We start from the raw sequence: 25270 nt of genomic DNA on the forward strand, positions 1-25270 counted from the left end.
TCATATTATTTTCTTTAGTACTTTTCCTTATGCCCCAAACACTTAGATATAGCAAAAACTCACTTTGTACAGCTGTCAGTATTCTTCTGTCAAGAAAGAGGGACTGTAACAGGGGACCTGGGCAGGAGCTATAAAGTAACTCTAGCTCTTGGATACAGTAGAAATATAGAAAAAACATCTGTACAGGTATAAAAAAAGCTAAGTGAAGTACTATCTTTCTGTTTTCTCTGTGCATGCTGTGCTGCTGCCGTAAGACTGAGTCACTCCTTGCTTCAGACAGACCTAGTGCCTACAGCCCCACAGTACAAATCATTGCCTGTGAACACATTGCAAACACAGGTGTTATTTCTACAACAGTAGGAAATTTAATTCTGCTGTGGGTTTTATAACAGTTTGCAGCAGGGATAAATATCAATGGCTGTTTTACAATCCATTCCTATCCTTTTTTTTTTTCTGATCATTATGGAAACTTTCCATCTTTAATACAGGATTTGCAGCTTCCACAGCCACATTTGAGCTATATTTGCTAAGTTGATTGTCCAGACATAAACAAACACCTTCCCTTTCTTGCTCTTATTCCTCAGATACATTTTTCCTTCTCTAACCTTCCCATACTGGGTTGGTTTTTTTTCCTTTCTTCACTTCCTCAAGCATTGCCTAATGTCAAAAAAATTGTTGCCTTCTTATAATCTTTGAAATCTTACAACCTTTGAAATCTCTTTGCAGTCATTTCCATTGCAGTCCCACTGGTGCCACTCTATGCTCACATGACACTTTCAATCAGTGAGCAAATTTCCAGCTGTGCTGTTTAGCATGATGCAAAACAAGCTGATTAGTAACAGCAGCAACAAAAGTAATTTAAAAAGAAACACAAAATAATTTAAAAAGAAGCTCCTTGAAAACTGAGTTTTCCCTTAACACTTAAACTTTCTTCCTTTTGGAATGTATACCAACGTTTTAGAGCTAAATGTTTGCTTACATATATCTGATGAACCCAAAATTCATCTTATGTGTACAAAGCATCAGAAATTAATAACAGTTACTGGATCTACTAAATTCAAACAAATATGTGATACTACCGTTACTATTTATATTTGACATCTTGTATTTATATTTAACCTCTTTTGAAGACCAAATCTTATTTCATGAAAAATGTTGAGCACTCAATCCTCATTTACAAAACTATTTTCATGCATAGCACATCATAAAGGACTCTGAAACAAAACAGATAAAAATACCAGTGACAGATAAAACAGACCTAACTATATTAAAATATTATTTTGAGAAGAGTGAAGCTCACATAAATTATGAAAACAGGATTTTATCAAACATCTTAAACTTTAATTTAAATGCAGAAGCTGATGTGGCTGACTCATCAGAAACAACAACGAAAACATGCAGTCTTCAAAATGCAGAGTCTGAGAGCAGAGTTTTTTCCACTTTTAAGCAAACCAGGTTGAATCCCACCAATGTAAAACCACAGTAAGAGAAATCAATGGGAATATTTTCTATAAAGATTAGTGAAATTTGGACTGCACACTAAATGGAGAAGTGGGCTGTGAGGAGAAATTCCATAAATTCTCATTAAAAATGTATATATATATATATATACATATATATATTTAATGTCTGGATTCCTCGTGATCACATATTTATTTCTGAAAATGTATTAACTACCTACTCTTACTATACTTTCTGAGAGGGGAAGTAAAAGGAATGACAGAATGCAGTGTGACAAAATGGGATACGCCCTTCAGGGGTAGGGTGCTCTTACGAAGGTAGATGTGCAAGAAGAATTGAAATGTATTTGGAGCAATGGGGAAATCTGAGGTCCTAGTTCCTGAAACCCTAATGTCTACATTTTTCACCAGGAAATGTCTAAATTAAAAAACTTAACAATGGGGTAGTTGCCTTCCAGTTGTGTGTTCTGGCTGGTGAGTTTGATCTCCTTTTGACTCTCTGTAACTATATATTTTGCACTGCTTGTATGCAGCATCAAGCACCAAACACAAGAAAGCTTGACTTCCTTTTAGCTATCATCCCCTTGTTGAGTTTTGAACAGAGTTTAAATCCCTGCTTGCTGAGTATTTCCCAAAAAATTTCCTGTTCCCTTGCCAAGTATTTTAGATATGTGTACAATAATAAATGGAATGGGTCTGGTGTGCATTTGGCCTTAATTATCTGCACCCATTGTGTGCTAGTATGCCCCCTGTCACCTTTTGATAAAGCTGAGATTCCTCATGTTCAAGTCTAAAAATAATCCAGATGTGTTATCCAATAGTTAAAATAGATCTCCTTTTTTTTTGAAAAAAATATTATAAAAGCCAAAAAAATGCATGTCGTGACATGCCTTATGCTCTTCTGGTCAAATGGCTGTTATTGGCTGTTTTACTAAGTAGTATAGACGTAGACAAAATCTCTTTATTATCACAGACAGTTTAACAGAAATAGGCTCTGGCTTCCTAAGCCTATTTCTTCATTCCAGTTCCACAGAGATACTGAATCTTACACAAGTATCTTGGTCCACATTCAGACAGGATTTTATACATACCTGGGGCTTCCTGTTGGATATTACAATTCAGGCATTTAATTTCTCTTATCTAGCATGTAAGATATCTGAGCACTTACTCCCACATTTTGAACCCAGCTCCCTAAAGAGATGGGTGACAAAGCTTCAGATTTAATATTGCCAAGCTTTCTGAAATGCCCACGTCCCTTTTTAATTCTCAGCCAACGTATGCTGCTAGCTAAGCCTGAGTACTTGTAGCTTTGCTTCATTTCTCATCTGCTGTCATTCTTCCTCTTCTAGGTTAATTCCTTCCACCTCTCATTTCACATGCTAGTAGAAGCAGAATATCATCAGGCAGACATCACTGAGTATTTGTTTTTATCTCTTCAGTTTGGTTGGTTGCTGTTAACAAAATCCTCTCAGGGTAATTTGAGAAGTGTCCTTTTACATCACCTTTATGCTCTTATACTCTGGGAATGAACTGTAAGAGAGTAATAAATAAATTCATATGAGGCTGCTTTTTTTTTCCCTTTTCAACAGATTGTGTAACTGCTTGTTTGGCTTGGGGTAGTATATACAAAACATCCCAAGAAATACTTATATAACAGAAAAAGAAGGAGATATTCTAAAGTCATCTGTTAAGGATAAGGAAAATGTGTAGCTGCCTTGGCCTACTTAGTGAATGTATATTTCTGCATGTAGGAGCTGAGAAATGATGGGAGCAGGAGTTTTGATATGACAGCCCTATCCCTATCCTGAGCTGACTACCCAGCCCGAGTTGCCAGTTTGGGAACAGGGGCCCCTGCTTGTTAAAGCTGAGCTGCGGCTGAGAGCTAAGGGTTATGTGTTGGTGCTCATCCAAATTAAATCACGCCTGTCTTTGCACTAAACCTCCTTGCTCTACAGATCACCTTGCAGAGGAGACCTGCCATTTTCAGCACTTGCTTGTCTTCTAAATATTTCTGCCAACTCTGTGTTTCAAGTCTCCTTCAAAGTCTCACAGGACCCCACAACCACATCTGGGTCATTGATGACTCCTTATTTGTAACTGTGTTTACAAAAACTGCAGTCTCGTATACCAAGTGTTTAACCTTTACAATCTGAATCAGTGAGAGCAATATGCAGAAATTTTAACTGATCTCAAAAAACTTCATAAAGAAGGTCATCTGGCATTTGTTCCGTTTACAGACATTTAGAGGTCACTCAGAAGGACAGGGGCAGAAGGTGGAATCTTTAATATCTACCTGAAAAGTCACTCAGAGACATGCAAAAAGAAATCTGTATTTTAATAATGCCAGAGGAGACTAAAAGCTCTAATTATAAATGATGCTTCTTTCAAAAGCACAGAGCTCTGACTAAGGCCTGTTACTATACAGTCATTGAAAATATTTCAGGTTTATGAGCTAGAGCTGAGACTACTGGCTGTTCAGAATAACATTTAGTTTCCAGCTAAAATATTTTGCAGACACATAGGTAAAAATCTGTGCAGAAACTTTATGTCTTCATACTTTGATGACACGCAAAAGTCATTACAGATACTTTATGTCTTCAGTTAGATGCAGTCCAGAATGGCAATAGGTCCCTTAAGCATATAACATTAATGCAAATTGTACAGTCCTTTCTGGAAATACATTCTGTGGCTTATAGTCAGATAAGTGAAAATTTGTCACAGAATTCCAGTCAAAGGACTTGCCACCCCAATTCTCCTTTTCTTCCCCATAATGATCATCTCCCCCAGCCATGAATGTGTTATCTGCAGTGTATTGCTAATCCTCAGAAACAAAGTTCCTGAGTTGAGGAAATGGGGTGAGACTGAGAGAGTGAAGAAGCCCATGAATGAGAAATGGGTACTCTGAACCACCTGCTGTTAAAAAGGAGGACAGATAAATTCAGATTTATGCAGGATAATTTTAAGCCCCATCTCTAAATTGTGCTTGATGGTTCATATTGTTAAGAACAGACTTGTCCTCTTGTATGTAGTTAACATCCTTAATTTATTTTGGGGATTACAGTTTCAGACTTGCTAAGCGACTCACAGTCAGCAGATGATGGAAATTGCATCGGTCCATGTTGTCCTCAAAACAATGAAGTAACTGTTCCATTTTCTCACACCATTACAAAATATCTGAAATGTTATGACTTTGGCTTCAGGAGCTCTCAAATTACTAGAAAAAGATTTAATTATTTTTCCAGTAATGCTGAGCATTATTTTACCACTCTTGTTACACTCATACTGGTGTATCTCAGTTTCTCTCCACTAAACATAAGAAATATTAGAAAGTATAAATGTATGAATACTAAAATAATATAGTCTGTTCTTGGTTTTCCTTCCAGGTAATTGGAATGACTGTACATATTATTCTATTACTTATTTTTTTCATTACTTCAGAATTATGAAGTAGTACATTCCTGTCATCATTTGTGATTTTTGAAGCAATGGTAGCCTCTGGTCATTGTCCTGTATCATATACAGTGTTTTCTGAAGACATGTTGGAACCACTATAGACACACATAATTTAAAAATACTTCAGGGATGCTCTCTGTACATCCAATATAGTCCTTTGTATTGCTCAGATATTTTCTCCAACAGGGCAGCCAGATAAAGACAAGGTAGAAATGGCAGCTCCAAATTGTTCAAAGAAGATGTTCTCCTATTTTAAAGAAAATTACTGTCAGTCTCTGAAGATTTCCAACACATATTGAGCTACCAGAAGGATGACAAAGAGACTTGTTAGAAGAGATGAATTGCTATGCTGATTTATCAGCAGAAATGTGCAAGTTGTTTTACAGGATGAAAACCAGAAAGAATTTCTGCTCCCGTTTCATTCTCTTACAAACCAAGTGATAATGCTTGCATGAGACTTCCTGCCAAGGAAGTTAGCATTTCTGAAATAGGAACCTTACAAACAATCTTAAAGTCAGTTAGTCTCAACTGTATAGGAATATATAAACTGTGCACATATGCATATGTGCATGTGTCTGTGTATGTGCTCTGTGATTAAGATAGTTTAAAATTGCCACGGAAATTCTATTCACTAAACTAGAATTGACAAAATGCATGCAACATTTGCGAGTGCCAAGTAAGACTAATTACAATACTCAGCTGGTTTCCAACTAATGAATGATCTTAACTGTTTGTTTTTCAGCTGCCAGATGGAGTTGAATAGTCTGCCATGCATCCAGGGACAATACCTAAAAATTCAGATTTATGGTTGATTGGTTTTGACAAGTACATTTTGTACCTGCTAACCATGTATGTTTGTAATTCCAAATTTCAACTGAAGAAACAACTGTTTGTTTCCTCAACTCTCTCCTAGGGTAAGGCTGCATGATATAACTTTCTAAAACAACACACCAAACCAGATATTTTTACAGATTGAATTCTAGGTCATACTATCTTGTATTTAACTGGTGGTATCTAAGAGCATTGCCTGAGCATTGCCTTAACTCCACAAATAGCCCTGTTGTCTTTTACTGATATCAGGGCAGTACAGAGCAAATAAGGTAAAAATGTGGGATTTGAGAACTACTCACTGTTTAAGGAGGGCTTGCAGTGCTACCGACTGTGCTTTGATCAGAAAATAGCAGAACCCAAAAGAGTTTATAAAGGACTATTTTGCAATGAGTGTTCTTAAGTTTGGAAGGAAGCACGGGGTTTAAATAAGCCCAGCTGGCAGCACTGCTGAGGTGCCTTTTACGTCTGGCTGGCATCGGGGAGCCGGATTGTGATCCCCTGACGCAGCTGGACTCCATCTCTGTTTGCGGGGGGAGATGGCACCACATGAGGGCTGAAGTGCAAATGAAGTTACTGCAGCCCGACCCTTTTCCTTGTATAATTAGGGCAATCGGAGGGGAACAATATATTTGAAGCAGTGACTGCTGCTCCAGCCACATCCAGCTGATAGTTTGACACATCCATGAAAAGAGTGTGTGTCATGACATTTGAAGACTAATAAGCAACCCAGGAAACTCTCCAGAAGAAGAAATTGTATATGTCTGTGTGTATGTATCTGCTCTTTATTTGCTTTTAAATAATTCTCCATGTAATTCACTGACGTTTCAAATCCCTTTCCCCTCACTTCATGTACCAGCAGGAGCTTGTTATGTAAGAGAAGTGAAAAAAAAAATATGTTCTTCACTGCAGGAGACTGAAATGTATAAAAAATGGTGCTATTATGTCCTTATTGCTTGATAAGGACATTGCAAAATTTACGCAATCCACAAACATAAAGGATTTCACCCATCACAGATTTTACTGTGGCAGAGAACTCTATACCCAGTGATAATGAGTGAAAGAATGAAATGAATAATAATGAATAATAGTTATTTTGATATAGGTAAAGTCAGAGACTGTCCTAAATTTTTTGCATTATAGGACCAAATATCTCTGAGCTATTCAAACAGACAAATGAAACCCATGATGCTGAGAATCCCTGGACAGATGGGGGATCTCTAAGCATCCAGCGTTTCAAGCATGATTTAAGGGCAAAGGTTAATTTGCTTTATATTTAAAGTGCAGCTGCAAGACTTGTCAAAATAATTCTTACATGTATTTTATATTTTTCTATGATATCCAGTGTTAATATTTTAGCTCCAGATGACTGATTCCATTTCTCCTAGTGAAATCTGGACTCTTTTCGATTAAATGTGGATTTGTGTATACACTTTTAACAAATAGAGACTACCTGAAATTCTATATCAAAAGCACCACCAATCAAAAAGGTTTCTGAGGATTTTCTTCTCCTTTCACAAGTGAATAAATGGTTAATGATGTCTTTATCAATTTTTTGGTACCATAATTATTCCCTATACCTATGAGCTTTGAACATCCGATACCTAAAGTTTTTCTTTTGCTTCTCCCCGGCCCCATTCTGTTTGATCACAAAACGGTCCATGCCAAGGTTGACTTAAATTTGTTTCTTTGTGCCATCTGGTGGAGGTTATTTGTAAATGCACAATGGCGTTGAAGTATTTCTTCCACGGTTGCTTTGCCAGAATTTTCTTTTTTTTTTTTTTTTTCCCCTTTCTCCTGCAAAACAGTAATGGCTCTGGAAGAACTTCAGTTAATGTGAACATTTATGCATGTACTACTCAAACAGAATGCTACATTTTTATTTACTTTAAGAACAGAGAAGTACAAAAGTTAAATTTTCACCTTGAAGAAACAATTTTAAAGCAGGGTGGAAAATTGTTCTGTCGTTTGCAGACTATTCTGCATTTTGAGAGCTGTCATGTTTACTTCACAGGCTTTTTCTGTAATGCTACTCCAGGGAAACCAACTTATGGTAAATCAAAAATAGCTAAGAGTTTCAGGAAAACTTTTCAAAATTCTGCAGTTGCTCCTTTGGTAAAAACAAAGCTTACTGTATTTCTTAGTAATAGAAATTGTTTCAGAAACTTTAATGAAGAGAAATTTAAAACTAATGAAATTAATAATATATAGAAAATTAATTGATGTAGCTTACTGAAATATTTTAAAGTCAGTAGTACAGAAATAGTTATTCTTCAAGTTAAACTTATCTTTCCATTTGCTGCCATATTTACATTTATAGAAATATTATTTGCTCAATTTTAACCAACCACATAGAATATGTCCATCTCTATTTCTCCCCACAAAACTACAGTTTCATTACTTTTATTAGCATAAGTTATTTTTACTGGTCATAAAGTTTATGAAAGTAATTTTCTAATAAGAGATGGGAAAGGGTCTAAATTACTTTCTTACACACACACACACACGCAACACACAATCCTTCAGGATTTAAAATTTTTCTAAGGAATTTTCTGCTCATTTTTCACTTGGGTGACAATCTCAAGTAATGTGAATATAGAAATTCAAATTTATCTTGTAAGTAAAGTAATACCAAATCAATTTACATTGATGCTTCCAGTTTTAAAATTAAAGAGTGATGAGAGACTTGAGAATGTTGTTCTCATTGAATTTAGTTATTTTCCAATAAAATTTATAATTTTCAACATTAGTTAAATGGAAACACCTCTGTTTAGAGTATAAGCCTGCTGTGTATTACATCCTTCTACACGTTTGAACCTTTGTGAGAAAAAGTCTCATCTGGTTAAGATTTAACTTGGGCTTTCAGAGCTTAAATAACTATTATACTGAAAGTCTTTCATTTCTGATCATTTATGTCTGCTTAACAATTAACCAAGAATTACTTTACCAACTGTGTCTAATTTAGCTTTTGTGCCTAATTTCTAGGATTAAATTAAAAACAGATGGCCCCTGAGTGGTAAAATTAGCATAAGTTAGTCTTATATATTGAAATTAACATGGAAAAATATTAAAATGAAACTGAAGTACATTTTAGGCGATGCCTTGCCTTTTATAAAAGTTAGCATGATGGTGAGTGTAATTGAGCAATCTTGCACTACGGGTCTGGAGCCTTAAAAATCCATCTGCCCAGGGAGTCACTTCCTAGAATGTGGGGTACTTTTATTCAGAAATATGCAGAAGGATGTTATGTTCTTTATTGCATCCGCCAATAATAAATCAGACAGGAAGACTATTAAGATGAGATATCTCCTCAGGTTTACAGTGCAATGTGGGGGCATAGGCCCCTAAATGATGCAGAGCAATTTAGGCACTTTTCTTACTGTGCCCTTTATGCTCTCACACTCATCTCCCTCAGCTCAACATACAGTCAGCAAAGAGCTCCCTATCTCAGCATGCAAGAAGAGTCAGAGCTTGAGAGTTTAATTTAAAGGAAAGCTGATTTAATTCTTATTATTTTCCTGGAAATTCTCTTTGAGAGGAAGGGAATAACTTCCTTAGACTTTCTTCCTAAGATTTTGGCATAAGAGAGAGAGATCTCCTTACTCTACATGTACTTCTTATAAACAAGAGTTGGGACTTGCACAGACAGGAAGAGATGCTTTTTTGAGCAAGTGGGATTTCTGTAAACATCAAGAGATGAAAACCTTCTACTCATTTAAGATACATTAAAGGCATAACCTTGCCCAAGAAAGACACATGAAATAATTAATTTATAAGACAGTTTGGAAAGAGGGCTTAAAGGATTAGACAATATCAAACTTCTTTCATTGTGTTGTAACAGGTGGATGGTCCATGAATACTTCTTTTTTCTGAGGAACAGCAAGCACCTTCAAGTGTTTCTGTTTTAGCTCTAGTCTTTGGAATGGCTGATAAGTACCTTCCATCTTCTTCCTCTCATTCATCCTGCTTCTCATCACTTGACACAATAGCCACCAAACCATTCTTCAAGAAAGCTGTGCCTCCAAGCACAAAATAAATTATGCACACAGATGAAGACGGCGAAAGTGGAGCTGATTTATTGCTTTCTTCAAGGCTTTTGTTCAAAGAACTTCTGCTGACAGTGGGGACAATAAACTATCATTAGGCCACTGAAGTTGTGTCAGAAATAACACTCTGACCTCAAGTTCTGTTTGTCCTCCTGCCTGACTCACACAAAAAAGTTTTCCTAACAAAAGTTATTCTTTTTTTATGCATGAAGACAGAAGACATGCAAGCTCCTCACGGATACATCAGTGCCTATGAAAGGCTATGCCACATCAAACCAACTCAAGAGACACTGTTTTACCCTCAATTACCCCGGATTTCTGTGTCAGTCTACACATAGCCACCCTGTTCCTGCTCAACCAAGCTCTGAGCCAATTTGCCCAGCTATATTTTTGTCTGGGCTTCCTGACCAGGACTCTGCTTTGCAGTGGGGTGTTTTCTGCCTCCCTTTCCTCTTCTCAGCAAAATGTCAGAGCAATTTATGCAAAGCACACAGCTGCTTGAGCAGGGTCATGGGAGACTGAGTGGAGAAAGAGGTTTGGGGAAGCATCCCATGCCCTAGGTCAGCAAGGAAGAAAAGTGCACCAGTGCCCCACTCACTGGATTGTAGCCTCCCTCTGGCATCTTACAGAGGAATGGAAGTCTGACCTTGAAGCCAGGTCCCAACTCCACCAAGAGGAATATTGAATTTACCAAAAAACAAATTAAGGTGTGCAAGAAATTGGGGAGTCTGGGAAACCTCCACAAATACTGATTTGCTTATAAGACCAATAAAGTTGCCAACCCTAGAGATAATATTTCTAAAGCAAAGCATGGATTGCACATGATTTCTGAATACACTTTGTGTACCTGCAATACATCTGAACTTAATGTCATTTTTAACAAAACAGGATGCAGCACTGCATATATCTCCCTATTACCATGCTTGTTTTAAAGCTATACCTAAACTATACCTAAATCTTACTATTGAAAATTTAGATTTCTGACATCTTTTAGTAATCACAACACTTGAATTATACCCTATTCGGCCAAAGAGATCTTCATGATTAACTTCACTGATGAGGAAGAATCACATTAATTAAAAAAAAAAAAAAATTAAAAAAAAAATAAAAAAATAATAAAAAAAAAAAAAAAACCAACCAAAAAACCCCCAAACCATCATTTAGTTGCAAAACCCTTCCTAAATTAGAGATAAATCTGCTGAAGCAAATTCAACGAAACAAGTTCTTCCTTCTGGTGAACCTGTTTTGAAAACACACGGTTCCTTTAAATGGCTTGATATATATTTTTCTGTGAACATTTTGCCTGATGGAGTATTTTGGGGGAGAGAAGGAGGATTTTTTGATTGTTTTTCAATTTTTCTGCATCTGTGGTGTGTCTACATCCACCATATAATATGTTGTGGTCCTACAATCACAAGTTTGAGGCAGGTATGTCTCTTGAGCTGGCTCAAAATTTCCTATGAGTTGTGATGTAGTGTCAGAGGTGAAATCTCCAAAGATGAGACTTCACACTTCTTATGAGAAAATATTAGCAGGAAGTATTAGAGGATCTAATCCCTCCAGCTAAATTGAAAGCAGCAGAAGAAATGTCGTTACCTCCTTGGTAAATCAAGAATCAAAAAGCAAAAGGAAAAAGAGAAAAATACTATGGTGTTTTTCAGATTGCACAAGCCCTTCACTTAGACAAGAAATTCCAGAGTTTTCAAGAAAGTTGAACCAAGCATAGAATACCAACAAATGCTATGTCAGCACCCCTATGCAGACCTCAGAAATTCTGTCTTCTGAAAGCTTTCAAGGACTACAGAAAATTAATTTTTAGAGGCATCAGAATGACATTTTAAAGGTAATAAAAATAAATGCAAATAAGTTAGGAAATGGGAAAAAAAGATCTCCAAACATGAGGGGAAGGACCCACAAAGTGTACTGTTTGCCTTCTCTGAACTGTAGCATTTAATGCACTCTTAAGACACACTGAAAAATATTTAGAGCACTTTAAGCAAATGAGCCAATGTGATTGCCTAGAGAAAAAATAACACCACCATTTTTGTGTAGTTTTCCTTGTAAGTTATTCAATTTTCCAAGACAATTATTTTTTTTTATTTAGTTTTGCTGATACTAGGTCTAAGAAGCAATTATAAAAACTACATTTTATTTGCTATTATATCACTGGAACAGTACAATTTGCCAAAGGACAGATGACAACAGGAAGATTTGGTGGTTTAGTCATGAAGGAAATTTCTTGCACCATCTAATTTAAGGGAACATATTTGGGTACTAAGTGGCTGTGGACGAGCTATTCCAGCCCACTGGGGACATAGTCCCCAAATCCTAACACCTAGCGTGGAGGGACTGAGACAGCAGATTTGCTCAAGCAGGCAGTAATAAAAGGGGGTTACAGGGCTGAACCCCACAGCAGGGTACTGTCAGGACCAGAGGACCCACTGGCACCAGACAACAGGAGTGTCTGTCTCTTAGAGGATCACTCTTCCCAGGAAAAGCACAAGAGCTGCCCAGGAAAGTTCATGAGTAACCATCCCTGAATGTCTTTAATAGACGTGAAGACATGGCACTTAGGGACATGATTTGGTGGTGGACTTAGTAGTGCTGGATTAATGGTTGGATTAGTTGATCTTAGATGTCTTTTCCAACCTAAGTGATTCTTTGATTCTAAGTCATGGGAGGAGGCATGCAGCCACACGATGTTAGTTGGCTGTGCTTGAGTTGGTTGGGGAGAGACTGTATTTTTCAGAGGCTTTTTCTGGAAGCCTTCCTGGTCAAACAGAAGCCAGGAAAGAAGGATACCGGCTGTGATAAACTCCTTACCTTCCAGTGGTCTTTCACTACATATCCTTCAAAGTATTTTTGGATTTCCCATGTACCTCAGCTAATTTTGGAAAGCAGATGTTCTATGAGATGGAGCTCCCAAACCACTCAAAAGCAGATATTTCCAGGAGAGAGAAAACAGGTCATAGGTCTTCTCCTTGGCTGAAGAAGTGTCAACATCCTTCCCATCACCAGAAATATTTCATTTCCCTCCAAAAAACCACACCACCACAGAAGGAGCACCATAGGAGTGTCTCTCCCCCATTCTGCCCTATCTGCCCACAGAAATGCAGCTTGCTCTTTGGCATTTCTCAGCTACCCACGGAAGAAAAGTGACAGATTTGAACTCCATCTGTGAGACAGACACAGACCTCAGGCCTTGGCCTATTGGTATGAGATGATAGGCCTTGTGGCTGCAGCATGAGACAAATCCTCCTCAACTCTCTCAGGAAAGTACAACTTTGGGGAGTAGAACTTCAGCTGTGGTTTGGTTCAGGTCTGCAGTGATAGCCCTGGCTCATGTGCCCATGGTCTGGAGAGACAGAGAATTTCACACAAACCCCTGCATTTGATGCCTGCACTGCTTCTCAGCTTTCAGTTTTAGCTTGACAACCTAAAGACTGTGGCTTCTGAGGCAACCCATGCATTTTATGTAAAGTATATGCTTATATATCTTAATTTAAATGCAATTTATATGCATACAAACAAGTTGGTACAGTTTCCAAACCCTCAATCTCTCACTAAAAAAGAATAAAACCAAATCAAACCAGCCCCTCTCCCATCCTGGGCACTTACTGATTTCCAGTTCTAAATCTGACAGCAAAACAGATGGTGGAGAAATTGCATTCCCACGAATTTCCTGAGCACAGGACATTGGTTTTCTTGACAAGCTGAGGGAAAAACTAATGACCCACCTCTCCACAGAGTATCAGCAAACAAGAACAGTAATGCAAGTCTCAACCACTAAGAACATTTTATGTGGACTATGTATCCTATTAAGTGTAGAGAATTCAGCTAGAAGTCAGGAAGACCCCAGGACATAAGTGCTGATATTTCCTCTGGTAACGGAGCAGCATATTGAAAATTGCTCTGCAGAGATGCATGGCAAGCCCTGCCCACTTTGCAGGAACCTCTTTATCCTGCCTGGATCTTGGATCATGTGCCAGAGCTCAACCAGACCCTAATTAACAGATGTTGCACTGAAGAACTTATTGCCAAGTGACCATTGATGATTCAAAATGTGAAGACATAAACATATTCACTCTTCAGCAGGAAAAAGAATTAGTAAAACCTTTACTCACAACATAGATGACATGGAACAATTCAGAAGAAATGAATGTTTGAAAGCCTGAGCCATGTAGGGAGAGTTCCAGGGATAACTGTGTATCAATATTTTATTATGAAAGTGCATGAACAGTAAAAGAATCTTAATTCATGAATCTTCATAAATATTAGATTATTCTAAACGCATTCATCATGCAATTCACCTATCATTTGTGCACAGCTTAAAGGTGAAGTGCTTCTCAAGATCCTCTTCATTTTCCAGGATTAGACCTTGATGTTATTCTGACTACTCTAACTCATTGTTCTTTTTCCTGACAGAGACAACAACTGCTGAAGAATAATGAATTTGAAAAATTAATCATTTGATGAACAATCAGAAAATGAAAGAAGTTCACACATTATTAAATGTGAAAATATGCAGATAAGAGTGCTTTTTACTTTCATGTTTCTTGATGAAACTGTAGGTTTAATCAGCAAATTTAGTATTTTCTGTAATTTGCCAGAACACATAATATGCATTCTCTTCACTGTCTTTCATGAGAATACCCAAATAACAGATCTTTGCTAAAAGGCAGGGGAAGAGTTGTAATTTTTTCAGGAAATGATACAGAAAAACTTTTTCAGCTGTTTTGAAATAAAATGTTTTTTACTATAAATGGCAAAGTTTGAGTGCTTTTCTCTGTTAAAATAAGACTTATTTTGGCACATAGAAATTTCAGATGTCTATTCCAATAGCAGATGTCTACATTTGTTTAAAACCTTGGGTAAATTTCCTTTGACCTCCAGATACCAGAACATTTAAGGAAAGGTGTCTACATCAGAGCTGTCTTCTAATTACCATTAAGTTTGTGGAAAGAAATAGGCATTTCTGGGATGTAATCACAAGTCCAATGAATCACTCTTCTCTCTGTTTCCTTCCATTGACTCTGAAGGTTGGCTAGTGGGAATGTGACATGCTCTACAATAAGAGTGGTAGAGGAGTACTGCTGGCAACAAGCTTTCATGGGAGTCTGGAAGTCTTTTGAAACCATCAACCAAGACAATAGTTCCTGCCTGTGACACTGCAAGAGCTTAGGATCTACACCATCTACATCTTGAGTGGATTATCCTTAGACTGTGCATTTAAGTTGAATCGCACAATTGAATTGTATCATGGAAGGGAAAGGGGAGAAGTGTGACCTTTGAAAAATAAACATGCTCCAGATGGAGAGAAGGACAGAGCAGGAGCTGCAGCTGGCCTAGCATCTGTCACTGCTCCTGGGGCTCTCTAAGATCCTGTTTTCACGAGTTTCCCCTCTTTGAAAATCTCTTGAAGAAGAGCTCACAGACTGAGGCCATTCCAGAAAGGAGACACGGTCTGTGCAGAGGCATTTGATAACATGCATGATGGAATGGCTGCATTCGTGAGATTTAGGCACGGACTGTCTGGATCAGAGGATTGGACTCTGAACTTGAACAGTAAAGACAGCTCAGATGGCTTCTCAGGGGTGCTTACCTACTGAGTGGTGGGACAAGCTGGGTCACAGGAGCGGGACAGGACTTATGTAAAGAAAAATTCTCTTGCCATGCTTGCTCATCCTTTCTTCCTCCACCTATCACATTGCAAACTTGTGGAGGTAGAGGAGGAATATATAGTTTCTTCCAAGTACCAGTTCTCTGAGTACAAATGAATCAGATGAGAACTGTGTGAGGTGCCTTATAAATAGAGATGAGTAGAGTCTGAAATAGCTCATCTGAGAAAGTACACAGAGATACCATCAGAGCACTCATGGGTGAATGAAAAATACAATCTGCTTGACATCTTAAAATTGGTATGTTGGATGTGTGCTCTCTAATGTTTGCAAAAAGCCATTCTGTGGGGTCACCCATGGAAAAAAAAAATTTAAAAAATGAAATTGAGCTTGTATATAAGAGTGCCTTTGTAACTTCTGAACAAGGCATTCAATACTTACACATAAATATTACACTTCTCAAGACTCCAAGACACACCCGCACTGAGAGAGAAATGTTGCCAAGTTACTTCTGGTATAAAATGGTTTGAACACAATAGATGTAAGTGGATAATTCAATAGAATAGTTGTGGGTTACATAGAAAATTCCTTTCAATGTCATCTTCCCCCAATAAAAATGCAAATATAAAACTTATTTAGTTACATGAGCACTTAATAAATCTTAGTAAGAGCAAAACAAAAGTGTTGGATTGTTCTTTCAGTACATTATGGTCACATCTGATTCCTTCACTAAATGTTCTTTTAGGAGTCGCTTCTGTTATTTGAAAAAGTCACAACTCATATGCCAAATGATTCTGTACTGCTACAAGTCCAGTTTCAAACTAGATGAATAACAACCTCGTGTTGCTGTTGTCTCTATAGTACTTGGCCTGTTTGAACATTTTCTTTGTGAGGTACAGTTAAATTAATATCAAAATCAGCAACCCCATGAGTTAGAGCAGTTCATCTCACCTAGCTTTAGTCACCTAAGTCAGCTATCAAGTCAATAGGATTCAATGATCTGTATGAACAACAGATTCTAAAGATTCTCATTCTCTACCCTTACTTCATAGGTAACAAATGGTTTAATTTATGGGCAGATCATATATGAATACAAATATATATACAAATGTTCACATTTACATTTATATGTGTTTTTTAAGGATAGGTGAAGATATAGTACTTCATACTACTTTGGTTATACTGCTGTGCATTCCTTTCATTTTTTGAGACTGGGTAATGTTCTCATTCAATCAGTTTTAATTACATCTGCTGTAGATTATCTTTCTATTGGCCTGAAGACAAGATCACTCAGCTCTTCACTTTCAGAAGTTTACATGAAGAGTGAACAGGACTAACATTTCCACAGATTCTAATTCTTGATGAGCACCTTGATTTTCCAAGTAAATTTAAAGATATGCCACCAGGCTAAGTATCAGGGATACAGAGGAAGAACTAAAGTATTTGATTACTAGAACTGACAATTCACAGTGATTTACCTGTGAATCTGTTTGTCTAGCTGTTAAACAGTAATGTCAGGGTCAGAAAATATTAATATTATAAAAAAGCTCAGTGATAATGGTCATGGCCAGTAACTGAAAAAGTTTTGATTTGCTGATTCACAGCAAACTAACAGAACTTGTTAGAGCAGATGTTAGCTGTGTTATAATTTTGCTAATGACACAACACCACTTTCTTCCCTGAGAGCACATCACCCATTGCCTACTGACTTTGCCTACTAATGCTGCCATGACTATGTGGTCATATTATTTTTTCATTATTACTGCGTTTTTTTTAATATATTTTTATTAGCAAAGGTTGTCATCATGAACCAGGGACCCTCATTTGACCTGAAGCATGGAAGAAAATGCAACCCCTCCTGGGGGCTGCACACAGATGGTAACCTTAAAGATCTCTGTACAAGTGCTGTACTTGCATCTGCTGAAGAGTGACACACTAAGCCTGGGAGACACCAGAGAACACATCTTCACAAGAATAATATATAGGAATGCTTTTCAGGGTATGAGAGATTGTGTGTGTACTCATACACAGACAGGTATGCTGAGAGCAGAGAAGGCATAAATCCAGGGAGAATACAGTAGTTACCAGAGTGCTGGAGAAAAAACATGGGAAGTTCATCTGTGCCCAAAGTGTGCAAGTTGCTGCACTCAAATGCTACATGGCAGTGAAGGTACTCAGGAAAGAGAGATTTATGAATGGATACTATAGTCAAAATAAGTGACCTCCAGCTTTCCTATTTTACTGAACGATGTTTTCCTTAGAAAGAAAGAGAAGGATTGCTGTATATATCTAGCTGTCAGCACTGAGATGTGTAAAGCATCCTGCAAAAACCCTGAACTGCAAGGAGAACCAGGAAAAACAAATGCCAATGACCACACTCAGTAAGCATAACCAATATCAGTGCTTGCCAGAAAGATGTAAATAGCAAAAATAGTCACTGCTTTAAGTAGAAATATTCATCCATAGAAAAAAATAGAATAGTAAATAACCAGACTGGACTGAAAAAATTAATTTTTAAATTAATTGCATTAAGAATCTATCATTAAAAACACTACCTATAGTAGAAAAATTAGAATGTATACAAAGAATGTATATAGACAATAAGAACATTTTTGAGGAAACAGTGATGACTTTAACAATATATTTGAATCTGTTGAATCAATTTTCAAGCCCTGATCTTTTGGGGACTAATACCTTGAAAGCGATGAATTTCATGCCACAATGCTCGGTCAGATTTCAACAGGAACCATTCCTTGGCAGTTGACTTCTCAGTAACAAATTTCATTTTGAAGTGACACTAGAGAGCTGGTATCTTGCTGCAGATGTAGGTTCCTCTGTAATTAATATCTGTTCTATATACACTGAGTTCCTCTGGGAAATATGTGTTTGAAATGGGAATTTTAGCGGAATATTGTTGATTCCAGATACAAGATTTCAGATCCCCTGTTTTGTTTGCGAGTTGTATGCATAGACCAGAATGTTCTCCAGATAAGGACGAATGTGCAAATAAATATATAAAAAGCCAATACTTTTTATTATGATAATTCTGCTTGTCTCCATTTGAAGTTACAGATTATTTTCAGTTTAGTGCTTAGAGGGTAGTGGATCATATTCTACACTTTTGTTTAGTGATTCTTTAAAATGAACTATTTTTTTTCAATTAAATGTACTCTTAGGATACCTTCATTTTTCACCAACAACCCTAGTCATAGCCAGCATCTTCTTCTTCTTCTTCTTGTTAACACAATATACAGTTTTATACACATACTAACCACAAATACCCATGCACATAAATTTATAAATATATTCATATGAAAACTTACTCATTTTATAAACACAACGAAAGTTTTACTGAACTTTAAGCCACAGCCAAGTGACTATTTTGGTTATGGCTCATTTCATAGCTCATCACAGAGATGGGCTGGAGAGCTGATACAGGGTTTGGTGAGTCAGCAAAAAACTGTTTTATGGAGACAGCAAAAAACCACACAAGTTCTGAGCAATTGTGTCCCAGTGGCAACCAGACAGACGGACAGACAGACAGACACAATGACATGTTGCCCCAGGCTTCAGATAAGCAAATGGGCAGCAACTGCATTTCAAGCTAATAAAATTCTCAGGAAAGAAAATAAAAGAGCCTTTTATTCACTGAGCTCTGTGTCCATTTTGTCCTATACTCTCTAAGAGGAAAATGTTTGCAAATGTCATGCATAGACATTTTACAAAAAGTGTGATAAATTGATACAACAGTTTCCTGAGCACACCCAGTATTTGTGGCTCCCATTACAGGTATGACAGGATAGATAAATAAGGAATAAATGTCATTACAATAACTGGTTATTACTATATGAGAAGTTAAGTTAAACATAAAGTATTAACTGGGGAATTATGTGATTTTCTTGACAACGTCAAAGCAATTTCTTTATTGAACTGAAGAAAACTGAATCACTGCTCTGAAGATGTTTAAAGAAACAACACATTGTATTAGAATTACATTTTTATGTATGCAATTTTAAAAAATACTTATTTCAAGAAACAACAAAAAAATTGTCTTAGTGGTGAACTGAAGAATTCCAGGAATCAGGCATTGGATACTGCTAACATCCAGCCTCTCCCCCATACAAAGCTCTGAGAATATAAGGGACAATTCAGCACTGCAAAATCCACTTGCACACCTGGAATTAATCATACTAACATCTCTTCATGAGTATCAGCCTAAACACTCAAATTTCCATATACTTTACTAAATCTCATTCCACCTCATCCCAGTGTGCAATCCTCATTTAACTAAACATCCTCACTGGTGGTAACACTATGAAATTTATATCCCTATTAGAAGATACTTACTTTCTTAATTCTCTCCCTGAGGAATTTTATCTAGGCATGTTTGTGTTTTCACTTTATCTCTGCCCAGGCTTTCTATTACTGCGGACTAGGGAATTTTTGAAAAACAACTGTGAAAGGTTATTTGCAATTAGCTTTCATAATGTAGTTAATTCTAACAATGAAGTAGAATTTACTTTCCCGCCTTCACATGACTTGGAAGAAAAATTCCTGATAAAATTCATATCAATTTTAAAAATGCTTGCTGTAGTCCGGTTTTCTCATTGTGCTCATTTAGGGTTTCTAAAATTTTTGTTCATTTTTTAATTGTCTTTATTTACTTTTTTCTTCATCTTTTTTCTTTTATTTTCTATAATAATTTCTAAAGAAGGGATGATGCAACTTTGATTACCAAAAAAAAAAACAAAACCTGAGAAAAAGTAGTTATGCAAAACTTAATAGGTTATTCTGGTATCTTCATCACTCTATGGGAGCAAAGACAGTTCATTAGGACTCCGTCTGCAAGAACAGCTAGTGAGAATCAACAGGAGAAGAGCTGTGCTGAGAAATACTGATAATGAGAATTGGATGTCAAATTGCTGTGCATATTTCACCTCCTATAAATGGAAATACATATTACTTCTGCACCAAATATGCATTTCTATTTGCATAGAGGAACAGAAATATATATAGGCATAGGTACATACGTAGACATAGGTAGATTATATAGATACAGATATAAGTAAAATTAAGGAAATAATCCACTTTTCAACTTTGTGTTTTGTGTCTGTGGTGATCACATTGCACACAATCTTAAGTAAAAACCTTGATATGTTTTGTCTGGTCGTGCCAGACAGTGTTACAAAATATTTGTGTTGTGTTTTTTGTTTTATTATTTTAATATACTTTTCTTTGGATTCAAGGAAAGCTAATATGCATGTTATTGTGGTTTGTCCACTTTTATTTTGCAGATTTATAGCCTCCATTTCAGCTACAAACTAGGATGTGAAACAAAGCTTAATAAATGTCAATGATCAAGAAAGTCACTACAGAAGTACCTTTTATCCAAACTAGTTTATTAATGTGCACCTGTGTTCTCTAGGAGTACTGAAGTCCACAAAGTACAGATCAGTGGTACCCAATTCAGAGGTTATTGTACTATATTGATGGTCATTGCTCTATTTCTTGGTTACAGACCCTGTGCTGTTTCAAGAGGATATTGTGGAGCTCTTATACCAGAATTTCTTCGGCCTTTAGGAAACCTTTTCACCATACCAGGCATATGCCAGGCTAGACAAATATTGCAATGTACCCTAGGTGGTTTGAAAGCTTGTGCTCCCTTAGTGTGATCCACGAAGCACTACCAGCTCCCTGAAATAGGAAGTCAGGTCCTCCCCCTGCAAAACAGAGGTGCTGACGTTTCCAACTCTAAGGTCTTTTCCAGCCTTTCATCTGAAACAAGTCCAAAAACTGAGAAACATTGAACATTTCTTTATAACAGCAATGAATGTTTCTTGATTGGAGACATGAATCAAACACATGGAAAATACTATATGGTTCTTGGTTATCCTGTTTGCCCAGGCACAAGCTGGCTTTGAGTGCTCCTCAAAACAGTACAAGAGGAACAGTAACTGATGCAGATTGCTGTGGTGCTTACGAGAGTGAAAAACCTGTCATCTGTCAAAATAAGCACTGACAGTTTCAATATATGTGTGAAGGAAAAAATCTAGCACAAGCACATGGACAGAGTAGCCAGCCAACCTATAACTTGAACATATATAATTTTTCTTCCTTTGTTTTACCTATTGCTTTAATGTCAGTCAATCCCTTTTAAAATATCTAGTTATATCTATGGCAACAGTAAGCTCAAACAAATAGTGTGAAATATACTGATGTTAACCATCACTTAAGAATCTGTGTTAAAATTAACATAAATATATGAGATTTCAAATGCTCACAGAAAATAATTTTATTGATGTTAGTTATTTATCTATGCTTCTCAGTCACTTTATATTACTTATTTTCAATCAAACAGTGAGGTGTCAGGACCTCCAAATAGCCTTAAATTGATTTTTTTTTTTCCTAGCTCAGCAAAGAACTTGAATTTGCTTTCAGTCCCCGTGATATCAAACTAAAAATACTAATATTTATCCACTATTTGTGCCTGTTTCTGTACATCCTAAGGCTGTATCTGTATTAACAAATAATGCAGGCCAGAGGGAGCAGGTTTGTATAGCACAACAGTTGGAGCTAAGGACTGATGGCCATGTCAAATGCACTTCAAAGGGTTTCACTACAGATCACCCCACAGGCTGGATGCTTGTTAGCAGCTGGAGCTCATTAGGTGAGTCCGTGGGATCAGTTTTCCAGCTTGGTTTCATCCAAAGGATATTCAGTGAGCCTGCTTCAAGACAGCTTTGCCATGTGTACTAAAGAGAGGCATGTGAGGCTTTCAGAAGTGCACTCCTGATCCAAACCCAGACGCTCCTGTAAATGCATCTCTTGAATTTAGCTGAAGCACTTATGCAGCAATGGAAAACATGGGAACAGACATTTGAGGAGGCAGTGTGTCACACAAAGGGGAGGGGTACCATTTGGCTTTATCAAAAACTGATAAAGCCAAATTTTTATTTAAAGTTTTTGGGTTTTGCTTATTTTAATCACTATTAGAAAATCCTCACATTTTTCATTTGTGTTTCCCAATTCCCTCTGAATCCTGAATTGCCTGGTAATCTAAATAAATTTAATCTAATAAATTCCTTTAGCTGTCTATTGTGTAAATCAGCATTATCCCTGTGTGTTTTGTGAATCATATTGCTTTGACCTACTGTGCATTCCAGCAGTCCAAGTGAGACTGTTTTAAGTGTCTTTTGTTAAAGTACTCCTTTTCCTGTCAATTCTCATGAGCAGAAGGACAAATTAGCTATGGACCTCTATTCCCACGAAGCAGTTTTGCCATTCACCACAAATCTCATTACACTTTAAGGTCTCCTTGTGGACTGTTTTATCTGCTTTCTGTTTCAGTTGTCAGCTCTTTGCTTTTTTTCTTTTCTTTGCCTCTCTCTTCATTCATCAGACATGCTTCTCTTCTGGAATGCTTTTCTGTCACTGAGGTTTACCAGCTGTGGCTGTCTGAGTAAGTATGCTTTTACTTCACTCAGACCCTGATATTCCATATTTCATCTTCTTATGAGTGCTAAGAGAAAGGCAGTGTTAGGCTGGAGCTTACTGAGAATGGATGTGCTCTCCACCAGCAACTTTCTGTGGTAGTTTATCCAGTGCAATGTCTTCACCTTGTGTCAGAATCCCAGAACTTTTCATCTGTTTCTGAGGTCTGTGGAGTCCAAATCACCTGCTCCTTGGGAAGAGAACATAAGTAATACCTTAAAATTCTTATTTTGAAAATGGGATTTTTTTTGAGCTTCCAATGGAATTTCATCCTTCTCATTTTTATGACTACATGTGATTCTTAAACTACTTAAAGCTTACATCTTTTTTACTGTTTCTCAATGTTTAAGATATTTTGATGCTTTTACTTTTTTTTTTCACTCTTTAAGGGTGAACAAGAAAAGTAGAAATTGTATCTGAACAAACATGAACCTTGTAATTTATTAAAATTCAGTGTGTATTTTTTCTCTGAAAACCTGGAACCAGAAAGCATCTGGTATTATTCTCTCCCTGATCAATTTAATTTCTGAAAGTTCTGAACGCAGGCCAATATGTTCTATGAAGCAACATCTGTTATTTCCCCTTTTTAAGACTACTTTGAATGTTCCTAATTGTTGATAAACACAAATAAACAACTATTTATTTATATATTGTTTTTTAGACAGTTGTAAGATACATTATGGTATTTAGGGAACTGACAAAAGCACAAGGGAAAAACTTCCACTTGAAGTTCATTTCAGGTAGTATTAAAATCTTTTGTGCTGCTTCAGCTGTGTGTGCACATGATAAAAATTTATTGCCTTATGACAAAGTTCTTCCTTTATAATGAGCCAAATTCAGTCTTAATGGCTTTTCATGTTAGAATATTGATATGTTTGGAAAATTCGCAATGTAAGTGCAAGTTACTAAGGAATATGATAAATTGGTTAGTAATAGCATGGCTTGTATTCAACCTTAAGAAAAGGAATTAAGATTTAATTTGCTTGGATGCCTTATGATTTTGGAACTTGAGAGCATGTCCTTGTTTCTACTTTTTACTCTATGTTGTGTAATATGATTTAAGAAATCAGCACACTTTGTAGATTCAGTGAATATGTTATATGTTTAATTTTTAATGTATACAAGATATGGGTTTTAAAACTTATTAAGTTCATCACTTTCCAGGAGATGCCACACTTTTGTATCCATGATACAGTTTGTATGAACTTTAATGCAGAGTTAATAAGAATTGGTTTAAAATTTTCTACCAAATGGAGAAATAAATAAGAATAAAGAACAAGTCTTCCACATATGAGAATTCAAAGGCATAAACATGGCAAAACTGGAGAGGAAATGGTTAATAATTTAGAAATAAATAGATGTATCCAAACAGAAACCAGAGAAACAGTCTATGTGCTCCATTATACGGGATAAGATAGGCCATTTAACATATAATGTGATATCTAATATTTGTCCTGTGCAAAAGACCTTTTAGATATGCAAGAGCTGCAAATTATAGGTTATTTACAGTAGAAATGTCAACGCTAAATTCCTTAGCCATGAATAACAAACAATAAACACTTCCTGAATTTCACTGGGCAGTCTGTCATAGAAAAATTGTTCATAGCTTTTTATCTTTCCACATAAGTAGCAGCTAACTTTGGCTTCATAAACTTCAAAATGTCACTGCTGTATGTGTCATTCTGAACTTCTCTTTGGGTCGGAATGTGGAATGAACTGTTGAGGGTCAGATTATTATATATATAATTATTTTTTCTTGAAGTGAAGTATGCAGCTTGAACACCTGCACTTCTTCAAGCAAACCAGTAAAATGACCATGGATAGTACAGGACTATGCAACATTCAGCATGAACCACAAAGAAACCTTCACCAGGAAGCCCTTAATGCAAAGGTAGAGGTCAGACTAGTCACCTAATATTCTGTGTAGGATTCAGAAATCCTTTTATGAGGGTAGACTCACATCATTAAATCTATGCTCTTCTTATTTTTTCCTCCCATTATAAATACATGGCTCAATCCAGAATCCAGTTTGGAATTCAATATTTGGTTCAGCATGAAGCTGTGCCTGGAAACTTGAAGCTCTTTGCCTGTAGTTACCATGGTCATTTGCTGCTCTGTCGTACATGTTCTGCTTGATATTCATTTGCCCTCCTTTTCCTACTCCACACTGAGCACTTGAATACCCTTTGGATCCAGTTCACTCTATCTGAAGCAAAGTACATCTGGCAGCTTTCCCTGTCTGCAAAAAGTCTACTCATGGAAAAAACTTTCTATCAAACTCAGACAACAGGCAGCTTCTCTGAGGCCAATGCTCTTTTCAGGAAATACTACTGCATACCTGCTCAGGGATTTCAGCACCAGGGTGGCTTCTTAC

This window comes from Passer domesticus, chromosome 5 (genome assembly GCF_036417665.1).
Source record: "Passer domesticus isolate bPasDom1 chromosome 5, bPasDom1.hap1, whole genome shotgun sequence".
In the NCBI taxonomy this organism is placed as follows: Eukaryota; Metazoa; Chordata; class Aves; order Passeriformes; family Passeridae; genus Passer; species Passer domesticus.